The 16,890-nt window shown below is 40.2% G+C and overlaps 1 protein-coding gene across 1 annotated transcript in view; it reads left to right on the top strand.

The window, feature by feature from the left end:
- Positions 1-8,678: 8,678 nt before the first annotated feature.
- col8a2 (collagen, type VIII, alpha 2) overlaps positions 8,679-16,890 on the top strand; it is a 56,788-nt gene continuing 48,576 nt past the window's right edge. The window contains exon 1 of the mRNA XM_066674398.1: positions 8,679-8,814. The gene's annotated coding sequence lies outside the window, so the exon portion shown is untranslated. The remainder of the gene's footprint in view (positions 8,815-16,890) is intronic.

Raw genomic sequence — 16,890 nt, 5'->3', positions numbered from 1 at the left:
CACCCTACCGAGCCCCTTCCTTTGGATAAATGAACAAAAGAGAAAAGGGTGTAGACAGTTTATGCGGCATGCAGTGTGAAGTCACAGACATAGACCCAGTGGGCAGCCAGTTTCAACCAAGATGGCGGATGGTCTGGGGCTCACTGCTTTTTGTGAATTTCACGTGGACAGGTACATGTGTTTATTTCAGTAGGGAGAGGCAGTGGTGCAACAGGTAACAAAAAAGGGGGTAGGGGGACTGGCTATGCAAAAGTGTTCACTGGTGTAGTTGTGTGGTGCCCCATGAAGGACTGGCACCCAGTTTACAGACAATGAATTAATTTATGGTTCGGTTAAAAGAACTAAACGATAAGCTTAGGCAACATTTAATATTTACTTAAAATACCTTAAAACAATTAGTTTATAGTACTTAATTGTACTGAGTACTAGAAATTACTATTTATCAATTGTATCAAGCATTAAATGAAGTAGTAGACATGTAAAGTAAATGTGTATACATACTTCTGACATTTGAGTTTATGAACTTAAAAATATGAAGGCAACTGACTATGCAAAGGCTTTAATTCTTTCAGTTTTCAAACAAGAATAAACCAATGTAGACATAATCAGGGACTATGTAGGCATAGGCATAGTCAGGGACTATGTAACTTAATGTTGGCTAAAGATGGAGGGACTTCCTCTAAATTTGTGCTGTCTGAATTCTAAAATCATTTAAAAAAATGTTTTAACCAAAGTAACATGAAGTATGACTACATGTAGTGTCACTGTCACTCAGCTCCATGGCTCTGGTGTTGTGGGTTCAGTTCCAATCTTGGGTCATTGTGAGGAGTTTGAGTATTGTGCATGGGCTTCCTCCAAGTGCTCTGGTTTCCTCCCACAGCCCAAACACATTTTCGTAGGTGGATAGATTGTTCCAAAGTGTCCATAGGTGTGTGAATGGCTTAATGTGATTGAGATTGTGGTGCCCTGTGATGTACTGGCACTCCATAGAGGGTTTGTTCCTGCCTTGTGCCCAGTGTGTCCATGCGGGCTCTTAAGCCACCCTGAACAGGATGGGCTGTTGCAGAAAATGAATGAATAAATGAATATAACATGAGCCCAGTATGTACATAATCTCAGTTTAGTTCATTCATTTTAGACATTTATTCATAAAATATGAATTGTTGGCAATGTACACAAGTTATTGTGTATACACATGGCCTTTTATCATGAATCTTGAGCAGGTTGCAGTAGCTGCTGAGGTAATGCTATTATAACAAAGAACAACAAAGTCCTGAGAGCACTATTATTCTTACAGCAGATTTGGACAAAACGTGGGCCAATACAGTCTGCCAAAAATGTTCTGCCCATGAAGAGTGGCAAATACTGGATCACGTTTAGACTAACATTCAAAATATTTACAGTACATTCTCCAATCTTCAAGGCTAGCTATGAAGACTTGCTGAGAGATACAAGGAGCAACTTAGCTGCTCACAGAATGAATGCAAGTAATTTTGTAGAGCAACTATATGAAGTTCATCACAGTTCATCACAAACTCCAAGAGCAATGTAAACTGTGTAGCAGTCACTGAATCTGGTCTGTGAATTTAATACCTTTTTGATTGCTTCAAAACCACACTAGAGAATAAACCTCATCTTCCCTTAAAAAACAGAGGTTTTCACTGCCCACAGAAGACGTGAGAGGCACTAATGAGAGTGAACACCCAAATAGATTTCTTGGTAATATGTGTGGGCATGAGCCCATCAGCTTTAAGGGACCTTCTGACATCTTCAGTATGTCAGTATGTCCCTGACCCCCACCACAAGCTTCACCTATTTTAACCTGTACATGCAGGCCCCCTAGTGGTAGAAATGTCAGCATCTACAACGTGAAGAGACACATCTAATATTTCACATACTAATAACATCAGTAGGAGATGCATATACATATTCTTGTAGTAAATATATAAAACTGGAGTTTTCTGTGTGTCAGAACGTTGTTTAATGTTGTGAATGGCACAGGATACTGCTGTATCAGATGCTGGAAGTCTTGCTGGATGAGGAATGTTGTATAAATGTCATATAAAATGTCGAATGAGGAATGTTGTATAAATGTCATCTAAAAGTTTTAGACATACCTTATTTTTAACATTGGAAATATGTATTTGATGATTATAAATAAGAGGAGATTGTTGTTGCCATCCAAATAATATGTCACTGATAATGCCTTCATGTATATAATTTAACTTTTGTGTTTGGATTATGAAACTAAATCTTACAGACTGTTGTAGAAACAGAAGTGTTATTAATATTGTTGATTATGATGTCACAACAAAAAACATTACTGTAAATGTGAATAAGTTATCAGAACTCAAAAACATTAAGGCAATCAGTTGTCATTGATATTTTTAAGTTCACAAACACAAATGTCAGAAGTATGCATACACATTTACTTTAAGTTTCTAATGTTTGATACAACTCAAAATTATGCATTTGGTACTCAGTATATTTATGTACTATTAACTTATTGATTTAAATTATTTTAAGAAATAAAGAATAAAGAATGTTGTGCCCCTTCCAGGGTGTGTTCCTGAATTGCACCCAGTGATTCTGGGTAGGCTCCAGACCCAACGTGACCCTGAACTCGATAAGCGGTTACAGATAATGAATGAATTAATGTTGTCTAACCTTATTGTGTAAGAGGTTTTATAACATAACCATAAATTCATTCATTCATTCATTCATTCATTCATTCAGTCTGTAACCACTTATCAGTTAAGAGTCACAGTTGGTCCAGGGCCCACCTGGAATCTCTGTGCACAAGGCAGGGGCACACATTGGGCACGGCACCGGTCAATCACAGGGCACCACAAACTTGTCCATGTGAAATTCACTAAAAACAGTGAACCCCAGATCATCCTCCATCTTGGCTGAAAATTGCCATGTACAGGTTTTATGTCTGTGAATTCAGACTTGATGCCGCATAAACTCCAATATGTAAGTTCAGTTAAATCCATCATATACAGCTATTCTGATTTAAAACCACAAAGAGGACTCTGCTAAATCAAAACTTTACAGTTTCGCAAACTCAAAAAATAGTTAAAGACAAATAAATTGTTAAATTAAGTGCAACGTTTCAATGTATCTTAAGTTAGAATCACTCAATCCAGTTAATGACTTTGAAAAATAGGTTTTACAGTCATGAACAGACTTGTACATTTTCTTTATTAGATCCTCTGTATCTGTACATGCCCATAGAGTCTCACAATTAAAAATACATATGGAATAATAGTACAAGTTATTCCTATCCAGAGTTCAGAGGAGCATCAGGAATTAATTATTATATTCTGAGTATTTGGTGTGCTTGCCCTTTGCCATTATTGTGATTTCTAGTCTTGTTTTTAGTTTTTCTTCAGAAGGACATTTTCCAACCTTTCAAAGTCTTTACATGGCGTTTCATGTTCAGAGTACCTCCAGATTCAGTGATGTTGAGGTCTGGGTTCTGGACCAAGTCTGTTGCTAAGAGAACATCAGCAGCTTTTTTGTCTGAGTTGCATTTTTAATTATTATTTATTATTAATTCCCTTCCCCTGGTATTGATGTCTTGACTGCTACACATTCTTTCAGATACAAATTGTCTCGTCATTGTGGAAGGACAGAAACATCAGGTGAGGTGTTTTTAGAGTAGGGATTGATATTCTCCTGTACGTCCTTTTAAATGTCCAGTTTAAGAAGAGCAGATGTGGTCCACTTATATTCTTAACTTTCCCTTTCCCAATTCAAGTGGGTTTATCTTACATGGAATGTACCCAGAAACATCTACTGAACAATGAATTACTTTCAATTAATGAATGGTCTCTGACTTTTGTACAGCAGTGTAGCTGTTTAGGAAAATACCAGTGTTCTATTCAATGTAACATGGAGTAATATTAGAAACTATGTGAACATGTGGTTTCCAAACATTTCTAGAGGGGAATTGTTTCCAGTACCTGTCTTCTGGCCATTGGGCATGTTTCCTCTTTCTCAGTCAGCCAGAAGTGAAGTTTGCCATCCATGCCCTTTATCTCTATTGAGCATGTCTCTTCCTAGGAAGAAAAAAAGTCCCTGCTTTCTGTCTTCTGCCTCTCAGCTGCTCCTTTTATCAATGTAATATAATTACCTCAAGGGAAAGAGGACTACAGTATGGGGTCGTGTAGGCCAGATGCTGCTGCCAGAACGTCAGTCTTCTCCCCATTTGGCCATGCCAGGTTAGGCCTTGGCAGCTCTTGTGGTCGCATACAAAGGAATTTCTATGTGAAATTTATATCAAGTTCAGCAGCTGCCCTGAGTTTACCACCCCCTCCACTACCACCACCACCGGGCAGCAGATACCAGACATTCCAGTGTAAGGTTATAGGAGACAAAAGTTGGGCTGGATCACCTGAATAAAATACTTCATTGAAAGGGGAAGAGCCCCAGAGCCTGCAGTAGAGTGATAACAATGAAGAAGAGAAAGGATCCATAATTTAGAGAGGAAAGACCAAAGGGCAGATTCAAATAACATATCACCTCCAATTTTTTTTTGTTTTTATTTTTTTTTTTTTTTGTCTCAGCTCATGGGGTGAAAGGGATTTCAGAAAGCAGGGAACATTTTCAGAACCTACATAATTAAAGCCAAAATGTGTTTTGGCAGTAATGCTTATGCATAAGAAAGGCATAAATATACAATTAATATGAAGTGTAATGATGAGTTATGTGCAGAAATATTTTACAATTACCAGTAAGTAAGCCATTGTTTGATAACATGACAACTGTAATGTGACCTGTCAATAAAATTAACGTTAATAGTAATATGACATTAATATATCACTCAACAATCTCTGACAAGACAAATTTTGGCAGCATGTGACATTTGTCATGATATGTTTATGCCATACTTGTCTCAGTGTTACGTAGCAAAGTTGAAGTTGCTGGTTTGTTCAGAAGACTATCCCTTTGCTCACGCCCATGGACAGAACTTGACCTTTGGTTTAAACGATCCTGCTAAATGAGAAGTCCTTCTCTGTGAAATAGCCCCCTGTTTCTTCAGGATTTAGCGTTAATTTCCTATAACTCATAATTGGGAGGTATTCAGTTGTTGCTTGTTTCCTCAGTTGGTGGAGTGCCATTACCTCCCAATTCTTTAATTATGCCCATGAACTCCAATAATCCTTTATTGACCGTATAAGGGTCCCGCCTTGAACATATTAACAAACACACAGTGGAACCTTTTTTCATTCACACATGTAGCCTCTGAGTCACCTAACTGGGGCTCTGGGTGGGGTGTCACCTTTTGCAGGTGTTACAACTTATTTTCGGCTCCCAGCAAGCGTCTAAAGGAAAAATAGGCTCTGTGATGCAATGGCGTGGCATTCAGATTTGTGATTGCTGTTTATTTTTTTTGTATTTTGCTCATGGAATGTTAATAAGCAGTGGTTTAGGTGGGGAATGTTATTACCAGGTGTTTTTTTTTTTTTTTAAGGGAGGGTTTCACCTTGTAAAGCTGCGGTGGAAGAGCTGAGGCAGTCAGCAGTCTCCAGAGCTTTCTGAAAAGGTTGTAGTTGCAGGCTGCCCCTGCTCCTCCACCCCATGTCACTTCACTGAGATGTGTAAAGAAACACCCTGGCACCTGGGCGTGAATGGCAACTCACACTAATGGCCACACACAGGACCTCCATTGATGATGTCACCATAGCACACCTACTCACCCCATCCACTTCTTGGTAAAGTTTCTCTAAAATAATGTTAGGGGCTTTATTTTAAGGGCTTCCAATTTTTAGGAACTGTTTAGGCCAATTAATATCAAGGTTTAGTTTAGTGAACCATCCTCGCCTACGAAAATCCTAATTGGTATGTGCAGAATTCTAAACTACACTCAGGCTTGCTTTCTTTAAAAGGAAAACTATTCACCCATGTTTTGCTTTGCTTTGTCTTATTTTATGTCTGCTTTCTCTTGCCTGGCTCTACACATTCTCATTTATTTAACTACACATAATCGTCGTCGCAGTCTTATTGAGAAAATTGCCAGTGTAGATCACCCAAACCAGCAAAGCACATGAAGAGTGAGTACCATTAAAGACTGTGATTAATGATGCTCTTCAAAGACCCTGTCCCATTTAGAGAAGGGGCCATTACACAAAAATGCTTACTCATAGAAAATCATTCACTTGAGCAGGGAAGCATAGAAAGTTTGTTTGCTCCTTCTAATCACACAGTGATAGGCTTGACATGGTCATCTTTATTCTGGCATTAATGAGTTTGGTTTTCACAATCCAAAGTGCAAAGAAAAAGGCGTGTGCTACTCCATCATCAGCATTTGATTTTGGCCTCTCTCTTCCATCCTTTTTTCATCCAGGCCACCCAGCGCAATACAAGTAGTTCACATTCACCCCTAATATGTGGACTCAAGTGGCTGTTTATATAATGGCTGTCTCTCTGTCTTCTTTGGCAGTGGCCCTCTTGCTATCAGACTCATTGCTCTGCCAGGGTTCAACCCCTGTGGACCAAGTGAGTATAAGCTGGTCTTTTCCTCAACTTTGGAACTGATGAATTTGTGCTTTCAAGGTCTACTACTAGAACACAGTGCATGTAAACAGGCCAGCGATTAGCCGCGTGCCTGTTTATCGCCTGTTCCAGTGCTTACGGGAAACATAAACTCTGATTAGCATCTGATAACACATCTGATATCCAGTCATGTTAGAGGTTGCATGGATGGAAGGCATCCAGTGGCAGGTCCCAGCAGTAGCTCCTGCGGAGCACAATACCCCATTTGTTGTTGAAGTCTGCTCTGGCATTGACCAAAACTATATCAAGTCTTTTTCTGAGGCTTGAAATAGCCCAATATTTCAGCGTGAGCTTAATCTAATCTCAACATTTATGATTGGATATGATGATAAAGTTGATGTTGCTAATTATCCTCAGTGCATGAATAACCACCTACATGTTGCCCATGGCACATGGACTAACTGGGTCTGAATGAGTTCATTGTTTTCTTAGCTCTAGAAAAGAGAAGTGTTTTTTGAGATCGCATGTTGGTTGTAAAGTAGTAAGTCATGATTCATTTGCTACTGGACATTGATGGATCTTAGTTGATGTGGAACTTGGTGACATCCAGATAATCTAATGCCTTCAGAGGCAGGACTATAGAGTAAAAATATAATATCATGATACTTGAAGACATTTTTTCTTGCCATATAAATACTAGTATTAAAACCTATAAGTACAATGATCTTCAATCATGTTTGCTCTGAATTAAAACCAACAGATGTTAACACATTACAATAAGGGTACATTCATTCATGATGGCTAAATATTAGGTGATGCCACAATTATTCATTCATTCATTGTCTGTAACCGCTTGTCCAATTCAGGGTCGCGGTGGGCCCGGAGCCTCCCCGGAATCACTGGGCACAAGGTGGGAACACACCGTAGAGGGGGCGCCAGTCCTTCTCAGTCCTTCACATTCACTCACACTTATGGACAGTTTTGTGCTGCCAATCCACCTACAAATGTGTGTTTTTGGACTGTGGGAGGAAACCAGAGCACCCGGAGTAAACCCAGCCGGAGTAAACCCAAGATCTAGTGTTAACTAGTATTCGTAATAAGCAATTAATAATGCTAGTTCTTATTTCTATCATTACTTACACTTGAATAATTGTGATTTTAATAAATTGTCTATTAACTAATAGTGTCTTAAGTACCGTTAATTAAGGTACCCTTATTGTAAGAGTTACCAAGAACTCTTTCTGGTCATGAAACAGGTGGTCAGTGCTCTTTATATACTGATCCACCGCATGCTCAAAAAAACCTGTTCACTTTATCACAGTATTAATGAATGATAATGAAAACAGGGAGGTTCTGCAAATCAATTTATGTAATTCACAGTTATCTGAATTTATTATATATAGTCTATTCATCCTTATTTGGGTTTTCAGTCTTGCCCTGGAGCTGCTTGTTTAATGCTGTTAAATTTTGTTTTCATGGTCAAGAGTTTGTTTACTTGTGTTTGGTTTTGAGGTGGGAAAACAAGAGGCATGGTGTGTGGGGACAAAATAAAGTTTCAAATTCAACCTTCTCTTCTAGCTAACGATATCACATCCTCCAGTCTCCCCTCCTACCTCCTACTCTGCCTGGCCACAGACACTTGGCTTTTGTATGGTCTGAACTAGAGAAACAACTGCGTCTCTCTGCATGGAAAAAACACTGAGAGAGTGAGGGGGGATCAAACATAAAAAAGAGTCAAGGAGAGAGGAGCTTCCAGGTGTTTCGCCCCTAGTTAAAAGCCCTGTACTAACTAGGTTCTTGTCACAGCCCAGCAAAGCCGAGCACCCTGCCTCACACTTACTCTCTCTCCTGCACTTTCCTCTCTCTCTCTCTCTCTCTCTCTCTCTCTCTCTCTCTCTGTGTCTTACCCTCCTACTTTCCACCCGTGAGTGAGAGCACACAGTCATTCAGAAGGTACGTCTGAAATCTGCTTGTAGCAACCCAGAGACAGCATTGCAAGGACTTTTTTTCTTCTCCTCACTGCAGAGGCACGTGGACTAAATTTTCTACAGAGACGAAAATTACAAGCAAAATACCAGCCCTAAAAACAGCTTTTTCTTTTTTTTTTCCTTTTTATTTTTCTTTTTTTTCTTTTTTTTTCTTTTTGATGTGAATATGTAAAGAATATATCCCTTCATCCAAGTTCTATTTGTTTCTCATCACATCTGCTGGAGACAAGACCGTGAGAGGGGCATGAGCAGAACAGAACCAACCTGCAAAGAATTACCTGCCTGAGAAATTTGCCTGAGATTCCACCTTGAACAGAAGAGCAAGGTAAGCACACATCTGAATCTTTTCTGTCCCTGCCTCAGCTGGCATGTCAACTTTGAAATAGTTTCTCTTCTCAAGTTGCTGGATGCCAGTGCAGGGGATGCCAAGGGCAATAGAAAGAGAGAGCGGTGGGGAACAGAAGGATTTATATCTCAGTCATGAGACCAACATAATTCTCATTGGACTGTTACCACTAGGCAATGCTCAGCAGATTACAAACTGCCCCACATTTTACAGAATTTTATGATTATCCTGTTTTTCCTCAGCTTAGGCATGTGGCCAATTTTATTGTGTATTAGCCACATGTGAAATGCCATGAGTGCAAAGTTCTAGAGAAGTAAACTCTGGTCCGGAGGCATGCAAATCTCAACTTGTTTACAAATTCTTCGATTGATTGCATCGAGTTGTTATGTTGTTTTATGTTGCTTTGTTACATAACTCTGGTTGTTAATCAGTTAATAGTGTAGGCTGTGTGTGTTTGTGTGTTCTATTGGCTCTGTTTTGGTGTGTGGTTCAGGTAGTGTGGCTGGGAAGTCACACAGCTGTTTCAGAGAGGCAGTCACTCGTGCACAGTGAGAGAGAGTGAGTTATATAACTGCCCTGCAACCTCGCTCTGACTGACACCTGGAATTGTTTGGTGTACACTCTGTTGCGCATCACCTCCGCTCGACCATATTTGGCCTCTCTCATGGGCACTTGCTTGCCCTCCAGACCCTGAAAGTGGTGCGCTTTGACCAGCCATCAGGTGCAATATGTCTCATTAGCTGGCACAGCATCTGGGCATTATATCACACTTGTCTGTGCACTTTATACGCTTCAGAACTTCAGGCATAAAAATGCTTTCTGTTCTTTTTACTGTCAAAAATGTATTGTCTTACAAATTGGAAATGCAATAAAAATAAATAAAAGTAATAAAAAATAAAGCTTTATAGGAGCCAATGTGTTTTAGATGAAGAAGGACAGAGAGAGAGAGAGAGAGAGAGAGAGAGAGAGAGAGAATATGCTTTCATAATACATTCTCTACCACTAGGGCTGGGGAATAGTATTTTATCATGCATTTTTTTCTGGTCGGAGCAGTCCCAACAGCGCTGAACAGACTGTGCATGATGGAAAAGATGGCATGCTCTCTTAAAACAAAACAAAAATGTGAATCCAGAGCAAACATGTGTATGAGTGCATCTTATTATGACATTGTATGCATGTCCTTGAGCAGATACAGCTGAACGTCTGATTGTAATAAGCTCTGAAGTAGAGTGTGTGAATCGGTTTCATCCTCACACACTTCTTTGCATTTACAGGCTCATGAACATTCCAGAACTTCCAGAAACCAAGAGTGAAAGCCAGTTTGTTTGCTGCTGTCTGTTAAGGCTTGAGAACAGAGAAGTAGGAGAAGAAGTGCAGTGCAATTTTGTCATCTACAGTATGTGTCTCATATGGCTTGTGCTGTAGTTGGCGTTCCTCCCAATTCAGTAGTCAGTCAGTTTCCAAAGTAGCAAGACTCACTGTTTCATAACAGAATGAAATGTAAAAGATCCCTCCAAATCACAATGGCCTGGAAGTGGTTCTTTGGAGAGATGGCATTAGAGTGACTACTCTTGGTTCTTTGGTGAAAAATCCAATTTACAACTATGGACAATCAGTAAAGCAAATGTGATGTTTAATTTCAGCTTTAATTTAGTGTCCGAGTTTACTGCTGCTGAAAGTCAGAAGTCACTCAAATTAGGTTTACTCTCCTACTGTATGTGCTACCTTTATGTAGACATTGAAAACGTAGATGGCAGGTTTTGGACCTGCCTTATTAAAGAGTTTTTGACTACTGATTTATAGTAATAGCTATGGTAGTCTGATAACTCCAGTACAAAATAAAGAAAAACGAAACATATACTGGTTGACTGACTCTATCTAGTGTTATTGTGTATGTTTAATTTTATATTTTGCACTACATTAGTTTTAGTAGTTTCAGCATACATCAAAAAATATCCATTTAAAAGTCATTTAGGGAACCAAAGCCGTGGTTCCTCTCTTCATCATTTTTCTGTGTAGATACTTTGGTAACACATACAGCCATCAAAGTATTTTCACAGCAGTGACTCTTTTTTTTTAGCCTTTTTTCTTCCCACACAAATGTAGTAAAAAGAATCATACAAAGCTAGCTACATTTGGCCCTTAGGGACAGTAATGGCAGGAACATGCCGTAACCATGGATGCTCAGGTCTGTGATGGCCTATTAGTGTGTTGGCTTTGCCAGGCAGGGGCTTTTGAAATGTATTTCATCTCAAGCCTTGAAATACGGACCAACCATAATCGGTGCTCACTCACTGACTGTACTGACGTTGGAGCCACTGCATGCTTCTACCCAAACCGCCTGCCTGGTTGATTTTGGGGTGTACGCTCACTGGGGCTGGTTTATAAGCTATTAAGTGCAGAAACCATGTCCATCTCAGGGAGGTTTTTAAAACAGTCTGTGTTTTCTTCTCCTCTGGCTTTTCCTTTCCCTTAAATAGAAGATTGAGGAGGATGGGAGAATTCTTTGGAGTGGTCGTCTGCTCTGGAGAAGCTGGATACAAGAGAAAGAAAAGCACACAGCTTGTATCCAATCCATTATGGGATGTCTATTTTCATTCAAGCTGCAATGTCTTACTGTATTCTCAGTTCTCCAAAAGCTGTTGTTTTTATTATTTACCATCCAACAGAGGAGAAAGAAGGCAAATGCATTACACATGCTCAATCAAAAGGTGAGACTAGACAAAAACGGACTTCAGAGACTGTGAATCATATGGTACAATTGGACACACCAGTGGATCAAAATTTTTACTCTGGACAATCAGTGTCTTGAATTCTTGGCTACTAAACACACTCATTCAATATTAATGTTGAAATATGTCAGTGTTTAAATTACTGTTTGAAGTCAGAGAGGCAGACCGGTTTTCCATGTCAAAAAAGACATAGAAACATTTACCATATATTGCTGAAATAAGAAACACTAAGGAATCTGGTCCCATTAAGCACTGAGTAGTTTTGACCTTGCGGTTATATAGCGTCAGCTATAGATCTCTTAAAGTGGTCCCCACACGTGTATGTTGTTCTGTATTACCACTAGAGGGCAGTGTTTGAGACAAGCTCTCCCTGCAAGGAAACCTGGGTTTAGGAGGAATGTGACGACCGCTCTCCCACCCCATACACACAGGACCTCAGCCTCAGCTTCTGCCAGAGCTGCTGCAGGGCTGCACGCTGAAGATAAATATTTTCAGAATACAAAACAAAGCCTAGCTTTTGTGCATAAATTGTCTTTTATAACAATTATGTGAAAGCAGGAATATCATGAGCATCACCTTATCATTTGTTGTGACTTGTTACTTGTGAAGATTTTGGGGCTTTAAATAAGAGGTTGATGAGGCCACACATTTAAATGGTATCTACACTCCTTAACTTCTGCAGCTCTACCCCTGTTTGAAGTTGAAAAGGCACTGAGAGGGGAGGCGTTGTTGTATAGTTTACTGTAGACATGGGCAGGGCTCTGCTGCATTGGATGTTCCATTTCAAAATACTGATAAATGCCCAGGTGGCAAGGAGATCAAGGTTGAATACAGCAAGACAAATTGCTAGTCCTCCAGTATGTGTGCGGCACAAGGATATCGTCATCAGGTGTCGGGGACGGGGCGGCAGGACTAACTCTTTCAATACAGAGCTACATCATCAGCTTCTATAGCACAGCGCAACCTGAGAGGAACTGCAGAGGCAGAGTTAACCACAATGAAATGCTCTTTTGAGAGCATTATGTGTATTTTATGATAGAAACCAGTACAAAAGAGAGGGTATTAGCATGTTCTAAACGTTCTATCCACGTGTAAATACATTGCAGACCTATGGCAGTTCCACAATGTAGGAATGTAAATTTGAATCTCATCAAATCAAGTCAAATCAAGGGGAAAATTGAAAGAGATTCTGCATATTGGCATATAAGGATTGTGTCATCAGCTGTGCTTCATACCTGCTATATTTGGTCTTCACTTTATACAGGAAATGAAGGTGAATACCACTCGTTCTCCAGGAAAAGCAAATGCCTGCATGTCTTACCTTCCAGGAACCCACACCCCCATCTCTCACCATTACCATTTGTTCCTCGCTTCTTTTTCACTCACTGAAAGAGAGGAAAAACAGCCCAGGCACTCAATGCTTTAAAGCAAGCGGTACATTCCTTCTTTCAGGCACTGGGCTTTTTCCTCAGCGTCTGCGTGCTGTGCTCCTGCTGCACACGGCTGTAATTCCACCCGTTCTCCACTTAAGGCACAACAGGCTGAGGCAAAACAGCAGATGAGAAATCACCCTCAAATCTGTCGGAAACAGCACTTTGGCACAAGCCTGGTCTGCAATCAGCACTGTACTTAGCCCACACTGGCGATTAGATAGTGTGTGCGTGTACACTATTTTGTGTCTTTGTGTGTGTCTGGACATCTCATAAGTCAAGCTGAAATGTCAGCTCAGTGTGGCTTGCTGCCGACAGTTCTATTTAACATTGCTTTGCACCAGGACGCATTCCCATGTGTTGTGCATAAATTGATCTGGACAGGAAAAGAGGCAGAGCATAGGGGAAACTTGGGTTACGTGAGGGTTAATCCAAAGAGACTTAGAGGTTTTAGGTCCATGAATAATTGCCTTGTTGGGACTTCTATCTGTCATATTCCTTTCAAGAAAGAATTATTTTCAGTTAGGAGTGCCTCTATAAAATCTTATTTTTAATCCAATTTAAGATTCTGTCCCTGTGGTCAACACTCCCACAGAATCCGAGACACTGGGCCAGTGTTGTTGCTGGTTTGCTTAAACACAGTAGTCCTGTGTATGATATCAATACAAAGTCAAGATTATTACACCCAACCAAGAATAAACAGTTTTTACAAATCAGCCTGAATAGACAAAAAGAGCTCCAACAGATGAAACAGCTGAACCTCAGACTTGTAGGGCATGATGTGTACTAAAGCTAAAAGATTTAGGGAGTGTAGTTTATATTATCATTTTGATCAATGCTGTGATCTTTTTTCATTCATTTGTTCATTGTCTCTAACTAGTTCAGGATCACAGTGGGGCCGAAGCCTACCTAGAATAACTGGACATAAGTCAATCACAGGGTGACACACACTCACACATTTACTCACACTTTTGGACAGTTTCAAATAGCCAATCCACCTACAAACAAGTGGAAACCGAAGCGCCCGGAGGAAACCCAAGCAGACACAGGGAGAACACACCTCACAGACAGTCACCTGGAGCGGGAACTGAACCCGCAACCCCAGGACCCTGGAGTTGTGTGACTGTGACACTACTTGTTGCACCACCGTACCGCCCCGTGTTGTGCTTTTATTGTGAATTATTTTTCCTGAATTAAGTTCCAGAGTTTTTTGCCTAGAAAATGATCACATTAATTTTTCAGGTTTCAATGCTGTGCTCTGTGCTATGAGGCAAATTCTCCCCAGTTATAACTTGTATAAGATAAACATCGGGCATCATGAAAATTGCCGCTCTTGCCATTTTTTTCATTATAAAAATAATACAGTGCTTCAGCTGCAGAAAGGTGTTCACTACAGAAAAGAGTCGTCCAGACAAGAGTTAATCAAAGCTTTGTTTTTTTCTGATCATGTGTGTATGGTTTTGCCAGTGGCCAAAACACATAGAAATGCAGAAAGAATGGGCAGCTGCAGCTAAGAGAGTTAAAGTCTGATGAATGCAACACGTTGTCCAGATTTGAACCTGCAATGTGCATATGGCCCCCATCAGGGCTGCCTCTTAGTATCATAAAGCGCTTCCAACTTTCAGAACATGTGTTGGCTTTTCACTGGGCTCTTTCTATCTTCAGCACAAGATGCTGAACATTGACAATAACAAACAAAACTTTCTGTCAGCCTGGGGTCCTCATTCAGCACTCCCCATTTTTCTCTAATTTTGCATTTAGCCTCTGAGCTCTGCCAGATCTCATTCTCACATTCTCCTCTCCCCTGCATTCTCCTCACTTTCTCCCCTCCGCTCTTGAAAATGCTCTGGACGGCGGTGGGTTTTTCCGTTCCATTGGCAGTGGAGAGAAATGGGGAAGCTTGGCAAGCGGCTGTTATTATTTTTCCTTTCGCTCACCATCGGCTCTGTCAGCAGCCTCTCTGTCATCGCTAGGCCTTTGTAAACGTCCCCACCATCAGAATCAAAGCATGCTTATCAGCGCCATGCTTCCTAGGGGAGGTTGGTCAGGCTTATGGAAGGAGTGGAGGCCTGTGCTCTCAGTGCTGGAGGGGATACGGGATGCATAGTTCCTTTGGGTTTTCTCTCTCCAGATGTTTATCCGTCACCGATGTGAGTTACTTCTCTGAAAGAGACCTATCCATCACCTTGACTATGGTTTTGTGCGTGGACTGTGAGTCCGGAATATGCTGGTATTTAGAGGCCTTATTTCTCACTCCCCACATGCCTCACCTCCCTCTGGGAATAACTACTCCATAACTACTGTGTATTCAATCTTGTTAGAGTGTTGAACACAGAGCTGTGATACATGTTTTGGCACCATGAAACATTGTGGATGTGTTGGGCTGACATCAGCTGCTCCTGATGTTTTTCACGTGAAAGTTAGCTTAAAGAAACACTGCAAACAAAGGAAAGGGATACAGCAGGAATATATTAATCTAATGCCTAGTGAGATGTTGCAGCGAACTAAGGGACAAAATTGTGAGGATTTTAGCACCACAACTAATGCTGTGATTTAATCATGATGTGTTCCTTTGGAGAATGTGACTTATTTGAATTAGTTTTTTCTACCCCCCCCCCTTTTTGCACACTTTATAAGTCTGTCTTCTATGACTTGTATCTTCTTCTATCATGCTGGGATGGTGAAGGTTGGGAGATGTTTGCTCCAGATAATGTGAACTTACCATAGTAATGTCACTTACCATTACCTTCATTTGCCAGTGATGCCACTAGACAACTAAGCAAGACTATACAAACACAGGAGCTTATCCATTCTTTTAAAGTAGTTAACAGACACCTGTGATGGTTAGCATTAAACTGAGGAAGGGAAATCCTACCATCCCAGAAAGAACAGGCCCAGTTACACATTTTATCAAGAGTCTAGTGAGCCTTTTTTTTTTTTTTTGTCATACAGGTATCATAAAATAAAGCCATTGTTTGAACACAGGATGCTGTTGAATGTTCTCCCACTTGCAGAAGATTACAAAAGTTGGTGAAGCCAGGGACAGACCCACGTAATAAAAACAGAGTTCCAGCTGGAGGTGTTTAGACCATGTTTAGTTTTGTCCTACCTGCGTAAAACTGAAACTGAAACAAAGGATTTGATGTATGAAAGGTTAAATGATGGACTAATGTGAGGCATTTGGGGTTTTTTTTATTTGCTGGACTGCTTTAATCAATAAAGTCCTCTTGCTCTTTTGTCCCTTGTTCAATGGCTGGAAGCCATCCGTAACACGGGATTCCCAGACTGGAGCATAAAACAGAACAGCGCCAGTTCCTCCCCGGTTCAAGTCCTTCAAATAAAATGTAAATTATAACTTTTTCATTGTGTTGTAAGGCCAAGGTTGTAATATAGGGGTAGAAGTAGTAACTGATCTTTTATTAGGACTGGGATAAATAATAGGGCTTTTGAGGCTATTTAAACTCCACCTTAAAACATGAATGAGCTGTGTTGTATGTGTGCTTACCAAGTGCATTTAGGCTTCTTTTGAGAATGAATGATTGCTAACAGTAGTCCAGTTGTTCTCATCTTCACTGAGACAGTACAGGAAATGCTCTACCCTTTCCATGGAGGTGTCTGTTTATAATGCATACATAAGCCACTTTTATTATGAAATAAATCGTTATGCCATGGGAGGTACTGTGTTGTGCTTCACATACTTATTGCCCAAAATATCCCACCAGTACAGAAATTGTTGTTTAGAAAGCTAAGAGCTACTGTTTATAGACTAAAATTCAATAAATATTTTAAGAATTGGAGTTTTTTTACCAAACTGTTATGTAATTGCATAGTTTGTTTACTGTGCTGTGCTCAGAAAGCAAATACTTATTTTGACAAATGGGAAGCTGTATTTA

Source organism: Hoplias malabaricus, chromosome 6 (genome assembly GCF_029633855.1).
Source record: "Hoplias malabaricus isolate fHopMal1 chromosome 6, fHopMal1.hap1, whole genome shotgun sequence".
In the NCBI taxonomy this organism is placed as follows: domain Eukaryota; kingdom Metazoa; phylum Chordata; class Actinopteri; order Characiformes; family Erythrinidae; genus Hoplias; species Hoplias malabaricus.
This window is presented reverse-complemented; position numbering and strand designations above follow the sequence as displayed.